The sequence below is a fragment of the Mytilus galloprovincialis genome, chromosome 12 (assembly GCF_965363235.1).
Source record: "Mytilus galloprovincialis chromosome 12, xbMytGall1.hap1.1, whole genome shotgun sequence".
Taxonomy (NCBI): Eukaryota; Metazoa; Mollusca; class Bivalvia; order Mytilida; family Mytilidae; genus Mytilus; species Mytilus galloprovincialis.
The window spans coordinates 7,325,221-7,339,733 of record NC_134849.1 but is presented as its reverse complement, the minus strand read 5'-3'; positions in this window follow the sequence as shown (position 1 = coordinate 7,339,733).

Below are 14,513 nucleotides of genomic sequence, written 5' to 3'. Positions count from 1 at the left end.
CCGAGTCGAGCGAGCCGAAAAATGTTTTGGACCTTTTTGTGCAGAAAATATTTTTTATTTAAGCACATGTACTCCCCCAGAATCCGACACTTGTTAGATTTTTGTTAAAATTCAAAATACCCACCAATTCATATATTTATATTTTTAACCAAATTTTATTGTTTTCTTGAAACTACCATCATTCAATTCATAAATATTTGATGTAAAGTTTCCCCCCCAATCTTCTATTTGACATATCAAAAACCGTTTAAACGGACTCCATTACAGCGGCACTTCTGTATAATTTAGGAACTTCTGAGTATAGGAACTGAAGTGACTTCTCTTTCCAGGAATTTGAGTCTACAACCTTTGATTTTTTATTACTGAGCTAATCGCATGCAGGAGACATAAAAATACCGGGCGTCCGATCGTCCGGTATTGTTAGCACTCTCATGTGTACAATTCATGTCAGATTAAGTGAAACTCATATCATAAGCAATGTCTTTGACAATTTTGAAAATAATTCGTAATCAAATATTTTTAACTAGTAATGTCCCTTTGAAATATAAATTGTAATGGAAATCCCATTTCATTTGCTGTGAAGCTTTTATTTCTTTTTAGATATTAAAAATAAAAAAGAAAAAGAAATAAAAGTTTTTTTTAGTTATTCCCTTGTTCCTTGGCCTTTGATAGATAAAATATGACATGTAATGTGCATGGCGGGGAATATTGGATCTTTGTTCTTTACTGAATAAAAATAAAATTAGTATTTGAACCTAAATAGAAACGGGAATTCATAAGCCTAGGACTTATCACGATCTATTACAAATTGATTTGTTTTATCACGTCGTTTACAATGTCGCAAGAAACGATATCAGGATATGGTGTTTTAGTTGTTAGTTACTATAGTCAAATGAGAAGCCATCCCTCCACTAGGTTCAATTTCAGATGAAAAATGTCCACGGGTCTGTGTATCAGTCCTCTCCGCTTGCCTTAGCTGATGACATAGACTATTTATACGAAGAAAAGTTAACTTGAAACACTATTCTGCGATTCATGTATCAAACTAAATTATCCTAAATGAAAGACCAGGCATACTGCTTCGAAAATGACTGGATGTTATCCTCATATCCTCAGCCTTGTTACATTTTGATACTTCCGAGTTAAACTGCTGTTTTTTTTATTTTTGTTTTGTCAAAATGATGTGGATGCTTGAGCATCTGAGCATACATGCAAGCTATGCCACTGCAAGGGGAGGGTTCCTGATCAATGTTTTTGAATGGGGACATATAGTCCTGGGTTGGGACAAATTACTTTTGATTCATTAACATTAGTTTGATACCAATTTTCGTGGGTACAAGTGAACATTGAATTCAAATGTTCATTGAATAACATATTTTGAATAGGCTTTGAATACAGAGATTGGAAAAATTACAAAATCAAATATCCACGATTATGCAAGTTTTAAGCAATCCATGAAAATGAATGAATCCACAGTATTCTTTGAATGTGACCAATGGTTTTATCCATTAATAATTGTCAATATTATTTAAATATTTTAGAGGATGCAACCGATAGAGAATTGACAGATTTAATGCAAGAAATGGAAGTGATGAAATTAATAGGATGCCATGAAAATATTATTAATTTCCTGGGATGTTGTACACAAAATGGTAAGTGGTGTACTTTAAGGGTTAAAAACGATCTTGGTCCAATGGGCAGCACTTGTTGTCTGTCGTCCATATTAAATGTCCGTTAACTTTTAAAAAATCTTCTCCTCGAAATTACACAGGACCCATGCTCTGAGAAAACCATCAACTGCCCCCTGTCTGATTTGCTCCAAATGATTTAGTTTCAGAGATATATACAAAAATCTGCATTTTACCCCTATGTTCCATTTTTATTCATGTGGGCCATGAGGGTTGGAAGGTGGGGTCATCTGATACATTTTTTAAAGAAAAACATATTAATTATTATGGTCAAGTATGGTTAAATGTGTCTCAGTAGTTTCATAGAAAGAAGATTACCCACACATGTCAGATTTGCTCTAGGTGTAATACCACCATTGATTTTTCCCTATTAAAATTGAAAAAGGAAATGGGGAATGTGTCAAAGCGACAACAACTCGCCCATAGTCTTTGTTAAATTTGCACTTTTAGAAAAAATGTGCAGAATTTATCTTTGTTACAAATAAAGATATACTTGGCATGAGTAAAGTTTTATCCTGTCCAGTACTATAGAAAAAATTTAACATAACATTTGATTGCATACAAGAAAATAACCATCATTGGAACTTAACCAATCAAAGGAGTAGGAGCAATAAGGCCCTTATTCGGCCCAAAAATTACTGTAAATTAAAAAGTTATCATACATATAGTAGATAAGATGCACACACATATACAGATTATGTGACGTCATTTAAATATATTGGTAGATAAGGTGTACATCGTAGTTACAAAGCGAGTTAAAGTGGTTGTGAATCGAAATATATATATATATTATTGTGGAAATTCCAATACGTCACAAAGCAATATGGCGATTGTTTACATCAATGTTGACAATGAGTTGACAATGAGATGATGTGTTGAAACACGAAAAGGAAAATATCTCTCGAATGTGAATAAAATGCATGCAAACGTAAGTGAATCTATATATCAGATATTTTATTTAGTATAAAAGAAGGCAGTATTATTCGATTTTGTTTTATAAAGAATATCAATTGTGGTAAATATAAATAATGTGTGTTGCATGAATTTAATATTTGAAATTTCAATATTTTCACAACCATAAAAGAAATTGTGTTTATTTAGATATTATGGAATCTAACATCTGAACAAGAATTTGTGTATTAATATTCATGTCACGTGATAAGATAGGCACGATAGTAGATAAGGTGCACACAGATATACAGATTATGTGACGTCATTTAAATATATTGGCAGATAAGGTGTACATCCTAGTTACAAAGCGAGTTAAAGTGGCTGTGAATCGAAATATATATATATATTATTGTGGAAATTCCAATACGTCACAAAGCAATATGGCGATTGTTTACATCAATGTTGACAATGAGTTGACAATGAGATGATGTGTTGAAACACGAAAAGGAAAATATCTCTCGAATGTGAATAAACTGCATGCAAACGTAAGTGAATCTATATATCAGATATTTTATTTAGTATAAAAGAATGCAGTATTATTCGATTTTGTTTTGTAAAGAATATCAATTGTGGTAAATATAAATAATGTGTGTTGCATGAATTTAATATTTGAAACTTCAATATTTTCACAACCATAAAAGAAATTGTGTTTATTTAAATATTATGGAATTATACATTTGAACAAGAATTTGTGTATTAATATTCATGTCACATGATCAGATAGGTACATGGTAGATTAGGTCCACACAGATATACAGATTATGTGACGTTATTTATATATATTAGTAGATAAGGTGTACATCGTAGTTACAAAGCGAGTTAAAGTGGCTGTTATTCGAAAATATATATATTGTTGTGGAAATTCCAAGACGTCACAAAGCAATATGGCGATTGTTTACATAATAATAATAAAATTCTTTATTTAACGAAGGTAAAACATTTAACAATTACATGTTAATCTTCAAAAACTATCAATACAAATAAAAAACGTACAAAAATACATACAATATAAAATACATAATACAGTTAAATAAGCACATATGCATTCAGTAGAAGAAGAAAAAGAAATACATTAGTTTCATGCATCTTTATTCTGTTCAGTTAGAAAATAGTTTGAACAGTTGGTCATAAATGTATCTAAATTATCTATTTCTTTAATATTATTTGGTAAATTATTCCAGGTAATAAGACCAGAATATTTAAATGTTCTTTTCAAAAAATCGGAATTAGGTCTTGGTAAATGAAGAAGTGGCATGTTCACGTCCTTAATATATGCATATTTATTTGCCGCTTGACTTTAAGAAGCCATCCTTTAACATATTTGGTCGGGTTCTTGTCTCTTTGACATATTCCCCATTTCCATTTTCAATTTTATCATCAACTAAAAAGTAAAACAAGACAAAGAAAATTTGCCTGTCTGTAATTGTAGGAACTTAATTTCACACAGTGGCAATTTTCACAAATAAATTTATATTCTCGCTCTATCATTTACCGAAATTGACGAAATACCTATTTGCTGTGACGATGTTTGATATTATACAAACTAAAGGCATGTAGAACAAAATCAGAAAACTTTTCCAAAGCCCGAAGTTTTTTTATTGTTTTTATTTTCTTCTTCAAAAGTTTGACAATGGAATTTGATACACAAATCCGAACATTTGAGTTTAATAAAGCATATTACACATAGAGTTTGTTCTAGAACGGGAGCCTGTCGTGAATTTAAAAGTGATGCAAAAGACGTCACACTTCTTCTGATGTCAATCGAAGTAAAATTGTTAAATATTTTAAACTAAACACTGGTGTTGTCACCATAACTAATTATGGTTTATTTCATACAACACAAACGATTTAAAATGGGCCATGGCATTTTTGAGAAATAACTTTAAGGCCAAAATATTGGCCATGTGGCACAGATTTTCTGAATACCATTAAAGTCAATGAGGCTATCAGTTTTTACAAATACTAATAAATTGCAATTAACACCAATTAAAAGACTGATCAAATATAAAAAAAAAACACAAATACAGTAAAAACATTCGACACTTGAGAGTGATAAATGAACGAAGCAGACATACTGTGGTGTCATCACACGAGCAATCATATACAGGTACCATGCAGAATAGCATGACGTTATCAATTGTTGTCAGGGTTGCCATGGTGCTGTTTGATAAAGTTCGAAGCCAGGCCGATTCTTAGCAGTCAAAGGTAAAACGTTTTTCAATGCCATGGCAGTCAAAGGATCAATACTCTATGATAAAACCACAAAAACGTAAAACGCTTCAAATTCTACAAACTGGCATGTAGACTCCTGCTGTCCTTTTGTAGCTAAGTACAAAAAATGTACAAGGAGAAGACATCATATCTAAGTATTATTTTTCCGGTTGGGAACAAACCCTCTATATGGTGTCTATACCTGTATAGAGGGATAAAATTATTGCTGGTGCTGGAAAAATATAAAATATGTTATTTTTGTGAAGTCATGAAAGGCTATTTTATTTCTTGCCTTGATCCCTTTCTGCGACAGGAAAGTGTCACAGCAAGAATAAGCTTTTGGGTCGATCTGGCCCCACGTAGATCCGGCCCAAGTCGATCCGGCCCAACGTCGATCCATCCCATATGTAAAATCGATCCGGCCCCAATAAAAAATATATTTATCATGTATATAAGAAATAAAAATAAAGATATATATTAATTGTAATTCATAAATTTTTATGATTTTTATTATAATGTCAATAAATGTAAAAGGTGTACGGTAAAAAAATAAAAAAGACCTTTGAAAAATATCTATTTTAGATGAGTATAAAACAACTAGGTTGATTATGTTTTTATTGCAAGTTTTCTAGATTATTGGGTATATTCATATTATAACGTATATAAAAGAACTCAAACATCAACATTAATCAGCAGTAAGGCCCTGGGTTCGTTCTCCTTACTTTTATCAAGGACGCATAATACTAAAATATTAATATTATGGGTATTTAAGTTAAATAAACCTTTTCAGATATTTAAATGGTATAAATTCTCGAAATTCACGAAAACACATGAAAATAATTAAAAGTTAATGGCTTGTTTTGGAGCATTAATAGGTCATAATAATAATTCTCACTGATTGTTGTTATAATTGCCTTTGATACATTAATAATTGGAATAATCCGAATGAAACAACTGGATTATTCGGGTTAATCTTAATCAAATTGGTTACGCTTCTGCGCATGTGCACCATTAGGAAATTTAATTGTGCATCCGAAAGTTTCAAAATAATGATATCATTTATTCATACAATCCATCTCGTGTTAAATTCAAGTATGTACGAGGAGAGTATGACTTCAAATCAATTATGCTTGAACAAAAATATATGGATTTAGTCATGTTAGTGTTTCTGTCTGTGTTCAGATCTCTAACGCAATCAAATCATATTCCAGTTTTGGACATGTGTTTTTAAGAACGAAGGTTAAAATATTTTATGTCAAAGAGAAGATGTGGTATGATTGCCAATGAGACTACTCTCCACAAGAGATCAAATGACACAGAAGTTAACAACTATAGGGCACAGTATGGCCATCAACAATTAGCAAAGCCCATACCGTATAGTCAGCTATAAAAGGCCCCGAAATGACATTGTAAAACAATTGAAACGAGAGATCTAACAAAACAAATATGTAACACATAAACAAAGGACAACCACTGAATGACCGACTCCTGACTAGGGATAGAAACATACATACAGAATGTTGCAGGGTGAGACATAAGAGGTGTGTTCATATTTTTTTTTTATTTAAGCGTTCATCCTGAGATTGCGGTACCTTTTTGGTCACTATTTATGTGTTGCGTCTAAATATGAATTGTAACACTTTATAGTGACTGAACAGGTTGATTTAACTTCCTCAAGAAACAGAAAAAGAAGACGAATTCAATGGAACAGCTCTAGACTATTTAACATGCAAGCTGATTATAGATAGATTTATAAGGATAGTAACGTAAGTTATCAATAGATTGAATAATAATGGGGATAACCAACATTTTTATGCCGCAGCCTTAGCTATGGATGTTATAGTTTGACTCGACCAAATGTTTGAAACTTATACACAATGCTTATTACGCAAAACACGGATCAAGTTTGAATTTTAGTGGCATAACTTTAACCTTTCTAGAGAAAATGTTTAGTACTATCAAACATTTATCAAAGCTGGTATATAGACCAGTTACATCCCTGAATAAGTAAACATTAAATAACTAAAGAGCATTACAAATAGTATCAACAGGTCAAATAAACAAGAAAGTACGATTTGAGAGTACTCTTAGTTACTGAAAAGCCAAAAACAATTAATTAAAAAAAAATCATGCATCAGAGACTAAAATCAACTAAAACAGATCCCAGAGATTTAGTATTTCAACGTCATGAACAGTCAAAGAAGACATGACTTGTGCAATGCCAAAAATAAATGTATGCTTGTTAACATATTGAAAAATTACTGAATTTTTTGTTGTTTTCTTTCTCAAACTTAAGTTTCCCTCAACCTAACGTTATAAAACTTAAACACAATTCTTATTGCAACAAAATACAGATGAAATTCAAATTTTGATGGTGTTACTATTACTTTTCTAGAGTTATGCCCCTTTACAAATGAAAAAATTACTGAATTTGTTAGTTGGTCTATCTTTTGAAACATGCTTGGTATAATTGGTTTTTATTGTGTAGAAAGATAGTACTATTATGTTAGATGGTCTATCTTTTGAAACATGCTTGGTATAATTGGTTTTAATTGTGTAAAAAGATAGTACTATGATGTTAGATGGTCTATCTAATGAAACATGCTTGGTATAATTGGTTTTTATTGTGTAGAAAGATAGTGCTATGATGTTAGATGGTCTATTTAATGAAACATGCTTGGTATAATTGGTTTTTAAAGCAATTGCTTTTATGCTATCGCGTATGGCCATCTTTGTGACCCAGATCAGAGACTCCGCCCATATCAAGCCATAGTATTTTGTTAAACAGGCTCCTGGTCTGTCATTCTTTAACACCTATGTATGTTTTCTAATGCAATACATAGCTTGAAACTTTAAAAAAACGTTAGTGGATTTAAGAAGTTTCAGAATATGTTCTTGTAGATGTATTTTTGTATTTAAAGGGTCAACCGTTTGACTATCAAATAACATAAAAGTCCGAGTGAAAAAAAGTACATTTTTATAACTGCGATTCCGTTTTCCGCCGTTCGTACGATGTTTCAACAAAATATGGATTCATTTCAGTTGTTGATTTAGTATTGAAAATTTAACTGAATTATCTCCTATTAAATACGGTTTTATATGTTTAATTTGTGTTTCTTTAAGAGGTCAGGTGCTCTTGTTCATTCAGAAAATTATCGTTCATTCATACATTTATCGTAAAATCAAAATCACTACACAGGTTAATGCGTAGTGTCAAATGATTACCTGTAATCTAAAAATAGACAAACTTTGTTTGCGCAAATAATTTAGCGGAACGAAACCCTTGTTGAAAACACATAACAATAAGTTCGTTTTCCTTTTCTGTCAAAACTCTGTAATATTTATGGATCACCTTACTAATGAAATGGACCCGTCTAAACGTAGTAGATGCCAAGTCGGTCCAGATGAAGAGATATTTCAATTTGGAATTTTCTAGTTACATAGATTGAAAAAAAGTACGTCTTTTTAAATATCATGATCAAAACTGGGTATGCATAACAAATGTCAGATGAAACCATTATCCTCGTCTTTTCAGTGAACAAGTCTACTACGCTTGTTGACACTCGACGGTCCACCGTGTTAGCAATTTTATTTCACATGTTTTCGAAATATTGAAGATCATTTTTCGCAATGTTTCCTGAAAATTGATAAATGTCAAAGCAACATAGAGCTGTTTGTTCTTGTTCGTATAATAAAATTGAGAATGGAAATGGGGAATGTGTCAAAGAGACAACAACCCGACCATAGAAAAACATACAACAGCAGAAGGTCACCAACAGGTCTTCAATGCAGCGAAAAATTCCCGCACCCGGAGTCGTCCTTCAACTGGCCCTAAACAATACATATACTAGTTCAGTGATAACGATTTAATGTCATGTTTGTCTGTGATGACCCCCCTTTTCGGGATTGCATGATAATTATAGTTATCTCGTACCCACATGCACTTGTTTCTATCCATAGGAAGGTCGACTATCCATATAAAACTAAACAAGTGCCTGTGCTCGTACCGCATCAGAAGGACATACATGTATATCAACTGAGCAATAATGTTTGGAACTTAGTTTTAAAAATGATGACAAAGTACCATTATGAAAATATTTTTATTAAGCTGAAATATACATTTATTCTTTACATGTTTATGTCTTGTAAGATATTTTATTTCTTTCCCGTTTTTTAACATTTGCGTCTGGAAAGTTGAAATGTTTTAACTTAATCATTTGTGTTAATGGTTAAATATAAATTAATAATGAAAATTGTTAAAATTAAATCAATAAAGGAAATTATTGCCCAGTTACAAACACTACCAGGGGATAATCCATGATGATTTCTTTTTGAGTTATATGTTTCAGCACATGTATATTTGACCCCAACTTTAGCCTGGTAAACGTGTTTTCTCCTTGTGAAATATAAAACATATTTAAAATGACTTTCTGCTAAAGTCTTTTATTTATATAAAGTTAAAACCTTCTTACTTCTAACTAGACAACACTCATGTCAGGTTTAATTATTATATATAAGTCCCCAAACATTAACATGACAGCAATTGCTTTTACAGCCTTTAAGGCTTTGATTATTGTGTAGAAAGATAGTACTATGATATTAGTTGGTCTATCTTTTGAAACATGCTTGGTATAATTGGTTTTTATTGTGTAGAAAGATAGTACTATTATGTTAGATGGTCTATCTAATGAAACATGCTTGGTATAATTGGTTTTTATTGTGTAGAAAGATAGTACTATGATATTAGTTGGTCTATCTTTTGAAACATGCTTGGTATAATTGGTTTTTATTGTGTAGAAAGATAGTACTATGATGTTAGATGGCCTATCTCATGTAAAATGCTTGGTATAATTGGTTATTATTGTGTAGAAAGATAGTACTATGATGTTAGATGGTCTATCTAATGAAACATGCTTGGTATAATTGGTTTTTATTGTGTAGAAAGATAGTACTATTATGTTAGATGGTCTATCTAATTAAACATGCTTGGTATAATTGGTTTTTATTGTGTAGAAAGATAGTACTATGATGTTAGATGGTCTATTTAATGAAACATGCTTGGTATAATTGGTTTTTATTTTGTAGAAAGATAGTACTATGATGTTAGATGGTGTATCTAATGAAACATGCTTGGTATAATTGGTTTTTATTGTGTAGAAAGATAGTACTATGATGTTAGATGGTCTATCTAATAAAACATGATTGGTATAATTGGTTTTCATTGTGTAGAAAGAACGTACTATGATGTTAGATGGTCTATCTAATGAAACATGCTTGGTATAATTGGTTTTTAGTTTGTAGAAAGATAGTACTATGATGTTAGAAGGTCTATTTAATGAAACATGCTTGGTATAATTGGTTTTTATTGCGACATAAGATAGTACTATGATGTTAGATGGTCTATCTAATGAAACATGCTTGGTATAATTGGTTTTTATTGTGTAGAAAGATAGTACTATGATGTTAGATGGTTTATCTAATGAAACATGCTTGGTATAATTGGTTTTTATTGTGTAGAAAGATAGTACTATGATGTTAGATGGTCTATCTTGTGAAACATGCTTGGTATAATTGGTTTTTTTTGTGTAGAAAGATTGTACTTTGATGTTAGATGGTCTATTTAATGAAACATGCTTGGTATAATTGGTATTTATTGTGTAAAAAGATAGTACTATGATGTTAGATGGTCTATCTAATGAAACATGCTTGGTATAATAGGTTTTTATTGTGTAGAAAGATAGTACTATGATGTTAGATGGTCTATCTAATGAAACATGATTGGTATACGGTAATTGGTTTTTATTGTGTAGAAAGATAGTTCTATGATGTTAGATGGCCTATCTCATGTAACATGCTTGATATAATTGGTTATTATTGTGTAGAAAGATAGTACTATGATGTTAGATGGTCTATCTAATGAAACATGCTTGGTATAATTGGTTTTTATTGTGTAGAAAGATAGTACTATTATGTTAGATGGTCTATCTAATGAAACATGCTTGGTATAATTGGTTTTTATTGTGTAGAAAGATAGTACTATGATGTTAGATGGTCTATCTAATTAAACATGCTTTGTATAATTTGTTTTTATTGTGTAAAAAGATAGTACTATGATGTTAGATGGTCTATCTAATGAAACATACTTGGTATAATTGGTTTTTATTGTGTAGAAAGATAATACTATGATGTTAGATGGTCTATTTTTTTTAAAATGCTTGGTATAATTGTTTTTTATTGTGTAGAAAGATAGTACTATGATGTTAGATGGTCTATCTAATGAAACATGCTTGGTATAATTTGTTTTTATTGTGTAGAAAGATAGTACTATGATGTTATATGGTCTATCTAATGAAGCATGCTTGGTATAATTGGTTTTTATTGCGACATAAGATAGTACTATGATGTAAGATGGTCTATCTAATGAAACATGCTTGGTATAATTGGTTTTTATTGTGTAGCAAGATAGTACTATAATGTTAGATGGTCTAACTAATGAAACATGCTTGGTATAATTGGTTTTTATTGTGTAGAAAGATAGTACTATGATGTTAGATGGTCTATCTAATGAAACATGCTTGGTATAATTGGTTTTTATTGTGTAGAAAGATAGTACTATGATGTAAGATGGTCTATCTAATGAAACATGCTTGGTATAATTGGTTTTTATTGTGTAGAAAGATAGTACTATGATGTTAGATGGTCTATTTAATGAAACATGCTTGGTATAATTGGTTTTTATTGTGAAGAAAGATAGTACTATGATGTAAGATGGTGTATCTAATGAAACATGCTTGGTATAATTGGTTTTTATTGTGTAGTAAGATAGTACTATGATGTTAGATGGTCTATCTAATGAAACATGCTTGGTATAATTGGTTTTTATTGTGTAGAAAGATAGTACTATGATGTTAGATGGTCTATCTAATGAAACATGCTTGGTATAATTGGTTTTTATTGTGTAGTAAGATAGTACTATGATGTTAGATGGTCTATCTAATGAATCATGCTTGGTATAATTGGTTTTTATTGTGTAGAAAGATAGTACTATGATGTAAGATGGTCTATCTAATGACACATGCTTGGTATAATTGGTTATTATTGTGTAGAAAGATAGTACTATGATGTTAGATGGTCTATCTAATGAAACATGCTTGGTATAATTGGTTTTTATTGTGTAGAAAGATAGTACTATGATGTTAGATGGTCTATCTAATGAAACATGCTTGGTATAATTGGTTTTTATTGTGTAGTAAGATAGTACTATGATGTTAGATGGTCTATCTAATGAATCATGCTTGGTATAATTGGTTTTTATTGTGTAAAAAGATAGTACTATGATGTTAGATGGTCTATCTAAGGAAACATGCTTGGTATAATTGGTTTTTATTGTGTAGAAAAATAGTACTATGATGTTCGATGGTATATCTAATGAAACATGCTTGGTATAATTGGTTTTTATTGTGTAGTAAGATAGTACTATGATGTTAAATGGTCTATCTAATGAAACATGCTTGGTATAATTGGTTTTTATTGCGACATAAGATAGTACTATGATGTTAGATGGTCTATCTAATGAAACATGCTTGGTTTAATTGGTTTTTATTGCGTAGAAAGATAGTACTATGATGTTAGATGGTCTATCTAATGAAACATGCTTGGTATAATTGGTTTTTATTGCGTAGAAAGATAGTACTATGATGTTAGATGGTCTATCTAATGAAACATGCTTGGTATAATTGGTTTTTATTGCGTAGAAAGATAGTACTATGATGTTAGATGGTCTATCTAATGAGACATGCTTGGTATAATTGGTTTTTATTGCGACATAAGATAGTACTATGATGTTAGATGGGCTATCTAATGAAACATGCTTGGTATAATTGGTTATTATTGTGTAGAAAGATAGTACTATGATGTTAGATGGTCTATCTAATGAAACATGCTTGGTATAATTAGTTTTTATTGTGTAGAAAGATAGTACTATGATGTTAGATGGTCTATCTAATGAAACATGCTTGGTATAATTGGTTTTGATTGTGTAGTAAGATAGTACTATGATGTTAGATGGTCTATCTAATGAATCATGCTTGGTATAATTGGTTTTTATTGTGAAGAAAGATAGTACTATGATGTTAGATGGTCTATCTAATGAAACATGCTTGGTATAATTGGTTTTTATTGTGTAGAAAGATAGTACTATGATGTTAGATGGTATATCTAATGAAACATGCTTGGTATAATTGGTTTTTATTGTGTAGTAAGATAGTACTATGATGTTAGATGGTCTATCTAATGAAACATGCTTGGTATAATTGGTTTTTATTGCGACATAAGATAGTACTATGATGTTAGATGGTCTATCTAATGAAACATGCTTGGTTTAATTGGTTTTTATTGCGTAGAAAGATAGTACTATGATGTTAGATGGTCTATCGAATGAAACATGCTTGGTATAATTGGTTTTTATTGTGTAGAAAGATAGTACTATGATGTTAGATGGTCTATCTAATGAAACATGCTTGGTATAATTGGTTTTTATTGCGTAGAAAGATAGTACTATGATGTTAGATGGTCTATCTAATTAAACATGTTTGTACAAAGATAGTACTATGATGTTAGATGGTGTATCTAATGAAACATGCCTGGTATAATTGGTTTTTATTGTGTAGAAATTTGGTACTATGATGTTAGATGGTCTATCTAATGAAACATGCTTGGTATAATTGGTTTTTATTGTGTAGTAAGATAGTACTATGATGTTATTTTGTTAATCTTATGAAACATGCTTGATATAATTGGTTTTATTGTCTAGTAAGATAGTACTGTGCTGTTAGATTGTCTATTTATTGAAACATGCTTGGTATAATTGGTTTTTATTGTGTAGTAAGATAGTACTATGATGTTAGATGGTGTATCTAATGAAACATGCTTGGTATAATTGGTTTTTATTGTGTAGAAAGATAGAACTATGATGTTAGATGGTCTATTTACTGAAACATGCTTGGTATAATTGGTTTTTATTGTGTAGAAAGATAGTACTATGATGTTGGATAGTCTATCTAATGAAACATGCTTGGTATAATTGGTTTTTATTGTGTAGTAAGATAGTACTATGATGTTAGATGGTCTATTTTATGAAACATGCTTGGTATAATTGGTTTTTATTGTGTAGAAAGATAGTACTATGATGTTAGATGGTCTATCTAATGAAACATGCTTGGTATAATTGGTTTTTATTGTATAGAAAGATAGTACTATGATGTTAGATGGTCTATCTAATGAAACATGCTTGGTATAATTGGTTTTTATTGCGTATAAAGATAGTAATATGATGTTAGATGGTGTATCTAATGAAAAATGCTTGGTATAATTGGTTTTTATTGCGTACAAATATAGTACTATGATGTTAGATGGTGTATCTAATGAAACATGCTTGGTATAATTGGTTTTTATTGTGTAGAAAGATAGTACTATGATATTAGATGGTCTATCTAATGAAACATGCTTGGTATAATTGGTTTTTATGGTGTAGTAAGATAGTACTATGATGTTAGATGGTCTATCTATTGAAACATGCTTGGTATAATTGGTTTTTATTGTGTAGTAAGATAGTACTATGATGTTAGATTGTCTATCTAATGAAACATGCTTGGTATAATTGGT